The following is a 7,110-nucleotide window of genomic DNA, read 5'->3' as shown; positions in this document are numbered from 1 at the left end:
GCACACCTCCGACGACGTTACGAAGGGCGTCTCGAAATCTCACCGCTGCAACCACTGTTTCGAAAGACGGCGACGCCAACACGGTCCCGAAGGCGCCACTGCTTCGAACTCCGCCGGGAAGGTCACCAGCCGTTTGGTAGCGTAGGTTTGTCAGCTAGCGACTGCTTCTGCGCAGAGCTGATAGACGAGCGGACGAGACGACGGTGAGTTAAACAAGGTTTATGTACAGCATATATACAGAGGCGTTACAAATTCGGCACTGGGGCCGACAGAGATGCGAAGAGCCGAGCTCTTCTCTCAAATGGGTCTGCTGTCAAAGGGGTCTGCTAACACATAGCTTAACTCTCTATCACATAGCTCTCTTCTCTGACACACAGCTCAACTCTCTAACACATAGCTCTCTTCTCTGACACACAGCTCAACTGCGACACACATGTCGGCTCTCCAACACGTCTGCTCTGACACACATGTCTGCTCTCCAACAGGTCTGCTGCTCCCGACGCGCCGCAGGGCTTCTTTTATATGCACCGAGTCCAACCCAAATGTCCAACCAGAAACGCCACTGGTCGTGAGGCCAGAATGCCCCAATGGGGTCGCCGCTGGGCCGCGTCATTTTTCTCATCGAATCTGGAGAGGCTGCGCTGCAGGTGGCGGCACCCAAGGACGAGCGACGTCGCAAGCATTGCGTCAGACCCACCAGACCGGAAGACGCCGGTTGTTTACTCGACGGGCTCGCGGGCGGAGGTGACTCACTGCACGTGTGCGCCAGAAAGGCGCCGTCGCGTGATGACGCCATTGAGTTGTTGATCGCGTCAGGTGGGCGCGCGTGCTGCCCTTGACACAGATTGCCTTTTTCAGAGGCACGGACGTTCGCTGTGGACTCGCAGGCATAACAGCACCCCCACCGCCAGACAATGTGCCGGAAAGACGAGCTGCTTCCACGTGGCTCGGATGTCAGGCGCGCTCGTTCGCCAGGTCCCTCCAGGTTTGCCTCCAGGGCCTTAGGGAAAATGCAGCTCCAGACTCACTTCCGGGAACACACCCCATTCTTGAGGACGGATCCCAGCTCCACTGGCTTGTCGCCACAACTTGTCGACCAGCTTCGTTCGTCTCTTCTGACGATTCTTGGTTTCAGCACTGGTCGATGGTTCTGCAACCTGTCTAGAACGGATCGACAACAGACAACACACGACACAAGCAAGTGCCCTCGGTCACCCGACAGAACACTAGACAACGTATAGTACAACATATACCTAGCTTTGTGTCTATCGGAATTTCGTTCCCTCTACATCAAGAGGCACATGTGGGACACAAGACTCTTAAAATGACAACTCAAATTTTTTTCACGTACAACAACGCAACGAATTAGAATACCACATAAAGTTGGCCTCTTGAGATCACTCTGAACGAGAGCGCTCAGCCCAGGTCGTGATGAGGACAAAATTTTGCCCCGAATCGCCAGCGAGAAACCGAAAGGTTGAGAAGGTATTAGCTAGAACGCACTGCTCAATGCACCTCCATTAGCGTTTAGCTTTCCTTTTTTTTGTAGCGAACGTCAAAGTTGAGCTGTTGGAGCATCATTCTCCATCTCAGTAACCGGCCACTTTTAGGCGACGATACCTATGCGGTATCAACATCTGCTCATACTTGCGACGTTCCATAGAAGAACAACGATACGGCTTGCTAGGGATTGGCTCCTCACAAGTTAGCTCGGTATTGTGTTCGATCACTGTCGTGTTTCCGTGACAGTTCGAAAACACGTCTTCAAACACCAAAACAATCTTTCTCAGGTCCTCCTTCTGGACTTCACTTAACCTAGGTTCTAGGTTCAACTGCTCCAAGGTTACCTCCGATCCCCTTTCGATTACATCACTAGAACTCAAAACTTCCGCTCCCTTTTCCTCTGAAGCACTTAAAAGTAAATTTACGACCGCTTGACGCTGAACGTATGGTTTCCTCAAGTTACTGTGGTAAATTTTGTTCGGCCGCCTTCCTAGTTTCACTTCATAATTCGTATCGGAAAGCTTCGATATTACTTTGGCGGGCCCTTCCCAATGAACTTCAAGCTTGTTCCTTTTGGACGGCTGCAGCAGCTCTACCTGACTTCCTACTTCAAAAGCACGCTTCTTCGCCGATTTGTCGTAGTACTCTTTCGACAGCACTTGTGAAGCGTTATTGTGGCTTTCCACTAGCGCTTTAAACGAGAGGTCCTCACGCTGCTCTTGAATGAGCGTCTCTCGATCAACCCTCGACAGCTCGCTCCAACTTTCCGCTACAGGCGAGAGCGTTGCAACCCTCTCGCTCTGACTCAATGACGCCATGTCGTCTCCCCCTACGCATACCGCGCCGGTCGCTTCGGCGACGGGCCGCTCGAGTGACTGCTCAAACGACGCCCACGGAGAATTTCGTGTTTGAGGTTCTGTTGAATCGCCACTAAGATCACACAGATATGCTGCTTTTGAACTTGTTTTACCACACAGAACAAGATCAAGCTCCCGCGAAAGCTTCCGCGCTTGCGATCGCGTGAGGGCCATGTACGCTAAGTTGGAGAAGAACGATTTACCCTGCTCTTTGAGAAGCTGCTCTGAGTTGTTAGAGAAAAGATAAGGAGAACTATCGGGAAGCACGGCAGACACGGCCGCTTCGGTGCGAAACTTACCGAACGGGCCTTCAATGACAACCGTAGCGATTGGTAAGCAAGCACTCTGCTCCTCGGCGACTTGCCTAATCCACGCGCATTCTCCTGTAAATTCATCCGGAGACACCAATGAAGGATGGACAACGTCCATGGTTGCCGCTGAGTCACGAAGTACTCGACACTTTTCCCCATTCAGACTAATTTCTTGGATACACGGCTCCAACAACCGCATGTTCTTTTCCGATTCTCGGATTGTTGCAGAAGCAAACTTTTGGTTACAGTTTTTCGCGATGTGCCCTTCCTTTTTGCAGTCGTAGCAGATTAGCAGCTTCCGTTTGTTTTCTGATTCTAGGATAGTTGCAAACTTTTGCTGACAGTTTATCGCGATGTGCCCTTCCTTTTCGCAGTTGTAGCAGATTCGCGGCTTCTGTTTGTTTTCCGATTCTCGGATACTTGCAAACTGTTGCTTACAGTTTATCGCGATGTGCCCTTCCTTTTTGCTTTCATCCTTTTCTAGGCGCGCTGCCCTGCTATGCAACTTTCGGCGAGTATAATACTCCTCAGCTAACTCTGCTGCCTTGTTTAGCTGTACTTCACCAACTTTGTCCTGCAGCCAAAGTTTAACATCCTCCTCGATGCAGCGGTAGAATTGCTCCAATGCAACGCATTACACCACTTTATCGCGGTCGTCATAAACACCTTCGCCCTTGAGCCATTCAATTAAATCGGCTTTAAGACGAAACGCGAAGCCAACGTGTGACTCATTCCCGTTTTTAGCATACCGGAACCTTTGCCTGAAAGCCTCGGGTGACAACTTAAAACGTCTCGAAGAGCACTTCCTTAACCTCGTCATAGCTCTCAAACGCTTCCCTCGACAAGCAAGTTATCGCGTCGGACACTTCACCGGGAAGAAGAGCTAACAGGTTCTGCGCCCAAAGGGACCGCTCCAAAGCATTTCGCTCACAGACGTGTTCAAACTTGACGAGATACTTCGCCATGTCCTCGCCTACTACGAACGGTAGCAATTGGTCGCGAATTCTCTGACCGCTGACCTGAACTGTCGCAGAAGCTACGCTAGGCGCCTGCGAACACTGTAGAATTGCCAATTCTATTCGTTTCAACTCGAGGCGCTCCTGCCTCTCGGCCTCCTCACGGCGTTCTCGCCTTTCAGCTTCTTCACGTTCGCGAACTTCTCGCCTTTCAGCTTCTTCACGTTCGCGAGCTTCTCGCCTTTCAGCTTCTTCATGTTCGCGAGCTTCTCGCCTTTCAGCTTCTTCACGTTCGCGAGCTTCTACTTCTCGCCTTTCAGCCTCTTCGCGGCGTGCATTGATATTCACCCAGGCCTCATCGACTTCCTCAGCCGACACTCCCTCATCCTTCATGATCTCAAGGATCGCTTGCTTTCGTTTCGCACGGCCCGAAGTAATGCCGAGTTCCTCACAAATTTCGATGAGTTCCTTCACTTTTCCGTCGTTCACACTAGCCTCTTGCTGTTTGCCCTTGTTAACAATTTACTTGCCGTACCCACTATAAGTCAACTGGCAAGACGCGCAAGCAATTTTTCACACTCCCGTGTTTACCCCCTCCGCATTAACTTTGGTTTCAAAGCACTTCGACTTTGCTTGAAACGATCCAAGCTCACTTCAATGCTTCACACAGCCCTTCACCGCACTCACCGCATCGATGTCGCTGACGCCGGCCGATCCCGCAGCTGCCAACCACTGTTGCGAAGCACACCTCCGACGAAGTTACGAAGGGCGCCTCGAAATCTCACCGCTGCAACCACTGTTTCGAAAGACGGCGACGCCAACACAGTCCCGAAGGCGCCACTGCTTCGAACTCCGCCGGGAAGGTCACCAGCCGTTTGGTAGCGTAGGTTTGTCAGCTAGCGACGGCTTCTGCACAGAGCTGATAGACGAGCGGACGAGACGACGGTGAGTTAAACAAGGTTTATGTACAGCATATATACAGAGGCGTTACAAATTCGGCACTGGGGCCGACAGAGATGCGAAGAGCCGAGCTCTTCTCTCAAATGGGTCTGCTGTCAAAGGGGTCTGCTAACACATAGCTTAACTCTCTATCACATAGCTCTCTTCTCTGACACACAGCTCAACTCTCTAACACATAGCTCTCTTCTCTGACACACAGCTCAACTGCGACACACATGTCGGCTCTCCAACACGTCTGCTCTGACACACATGTCTGCTCTACAACAGGTCTGCTGCTCGCGACGCGCCGCAGGGCTTCTTTTATATGCACCGGGTCCAACCCAAATTTCCAACGAGAAGCACCGCTGGTCGTGAGGCCAGAATCCTCCAATGGGGTCGCCGCTGGGCCGCGTCATTCTTTCTCGTCGAATCTGGAGAGGCTGCGCTGTAGGTGGCTGCACCCAAGGATGAGCGACCTCGCAAGCATTGCGTCAGACCCGCCAGACATGAAGACGCCGGTTGTTTACTCGAGGGGCTCGCGGGCTAAGGTGACTCACTGCACGTGCGCGCCAGAAAGGCGCCGTCGCGTGATGACGCCGTCGAGTTGTTGATCGCGTCAGGCAGGCTCGCGTGCTGGCCTTGACACAGATTGCCTTTTTCAGAGGCACGGACGTTCGCTGTGGACTCGCAGGCATAACAGTATTGGCGCCATGCCTGTGGCATGTAGTATATATATATATATATATGGGGACCTAATACGTTGATTTGCTGATCTTTTTTTAGTGGTGCCTAAAACGTGCTTTTTTATGGGTTGCAAATCCTGAGTTCCGTCACGCGTTGCAGCTTCGATGTCTGCGGCAGTGGCTGCGGCGTTGTAAGCAAATATTTCGGCGCGGGCAAGTGTACTGATATCTGGCTACAGAATGTGCACTGGTCACACGCACAGCGCATTTCTTCATCGTGGGCTTGTGTGCGATCAAACATTTCTGATATCGCGATCTGATGCGTTATGAGGGGACTTGTATCCCGTTGCTATACTCTAATGTTGATGGGATGCGAATCCATAGCTGAGGTCACTGTCGGTAATAACTGCAGTGTTGCGTTGGTAAACACGTAGACGAGGGGTGGAAACCCGGCATGTAGGAAGAAAACTTGAAGGTGGAGCATAGCGCAATGTGGCACAGACAAATTATAAAATAAAGAGAGAATTAGGGGTCGTGTATCCATTTGGATTGCTTAATTCACAATTTCTGTAGTCGACAAAAAAGGTAGGTCGAAAAAATATGGCAGCATATCCACGGAGTGAATGATGGAGAGTTGGGCGAAGCATTCGTCCGTCCATGCGTCCGTCTGTGTGACCGTCCATGCGTCTGTTCGTGCGCCCGTTCCTGTGTTCGTTCATGCATCCGCCCCTGCGTCCGTTCTTGCGTCCATCCATGCATCTGTCTGTGTGTCCGTTCGTCCATCTATTCAACATTCGGAGTCCCACCATCTCACATCTTTTTATTATATATTTCCCATATAGAAGCACCGCCATTCAATAGACATTCCAAGGACTAAACGAGAGGTGGCACACGCACACTTTCTTACGGCTTGCGCTTCGGGTGTACTTCCCACCTTCAACCACCTTGAGTTCATTGTATATACTAGTTCACTGTTTTCATGGCACTGCTGCCCAATGCTCGCTAAACCTTTCTAAAACAAAGGTTACGCCCAGGGAGTATAACGTAGCAACCTTGTCCTGTGAGATAGTGCTCAATGTACATGCCAGTGGCTGCTAATGTGAAATAAGAGACAAGAGGATTCAGCTTTTAATTTTTTACGACTTGCGCTTCGTATGTGCTTCCCCCCTTTAACCACCTCGAAATAATTCATGGTATATACTTGTTCATTGTATTCATGGCCCTGCGGCTCAACGCTCGCCAAACCTTTCTAAAACTAAGGAGGTTGCACCCAGCGAGTATAATGTAGCAACCCTTTCTTGTCCGATAGTGCTCAATGTACATGCCAATGGCTGCTAATGGGGATCGCAGCGTGCGCGTTGACAAAAAGCCGAATGCTCCTGTCTCTCATTCCCTATAGCAGCCATTGGCATGTACATTGAGCACTATTTTTTATTGTAAAACAACGAACAGAAGAAATCTCTCACTGGCACCACCTTGGAGGTCAAATGTTATACCTATTTCGGGTATGTGCCACTGGTGGTTACGTACTACGAGGGACGCCCAAGCCACGCTATAAGGAGCTTCGCCTCTAAAAAGATAGTCTTTCACCAGACCTAATTCGTGTAATATGGTGCATATTCAGGAGAACTCTAGGAAGTAGTGCAGCGCCTTTAGAACTACGTATGCACTTTCTAGTATAGGAACGCACCCCGTGGTGGGAAAACTGCCGGACGCCCAATGATCCCCCACTGGCATGGCTTTGCTGTGTTGGCTGGCGGCAAACTGTTCATGGGCGTTGCTGTCCCTGAACCATTATGGTTTGAGTATTCGGAAAAAAAAAACAGAAACAAAGCCCCACCGAAAGGCAGAGGCACCAAGT

This window comes from Rhipicephalus microplus, chromosome 5 (genome assembly GCF_043290135.1).
Source record: "Rhipicephalus microplus isolate Deutch F79 chromosome 5, USDA_Rmic, whole genome shotgun sequence".
In the NCBI taxonomy this organism is placed as follows: Eukaryota; Metazoa; Arthropoda; class Arachnida; order Ixodida; family Ixodidae; genus Rhipicephalus; species Rhipicephalus microplus.
Note: the sequence above shows the minus strand (reverse complement) of the source record.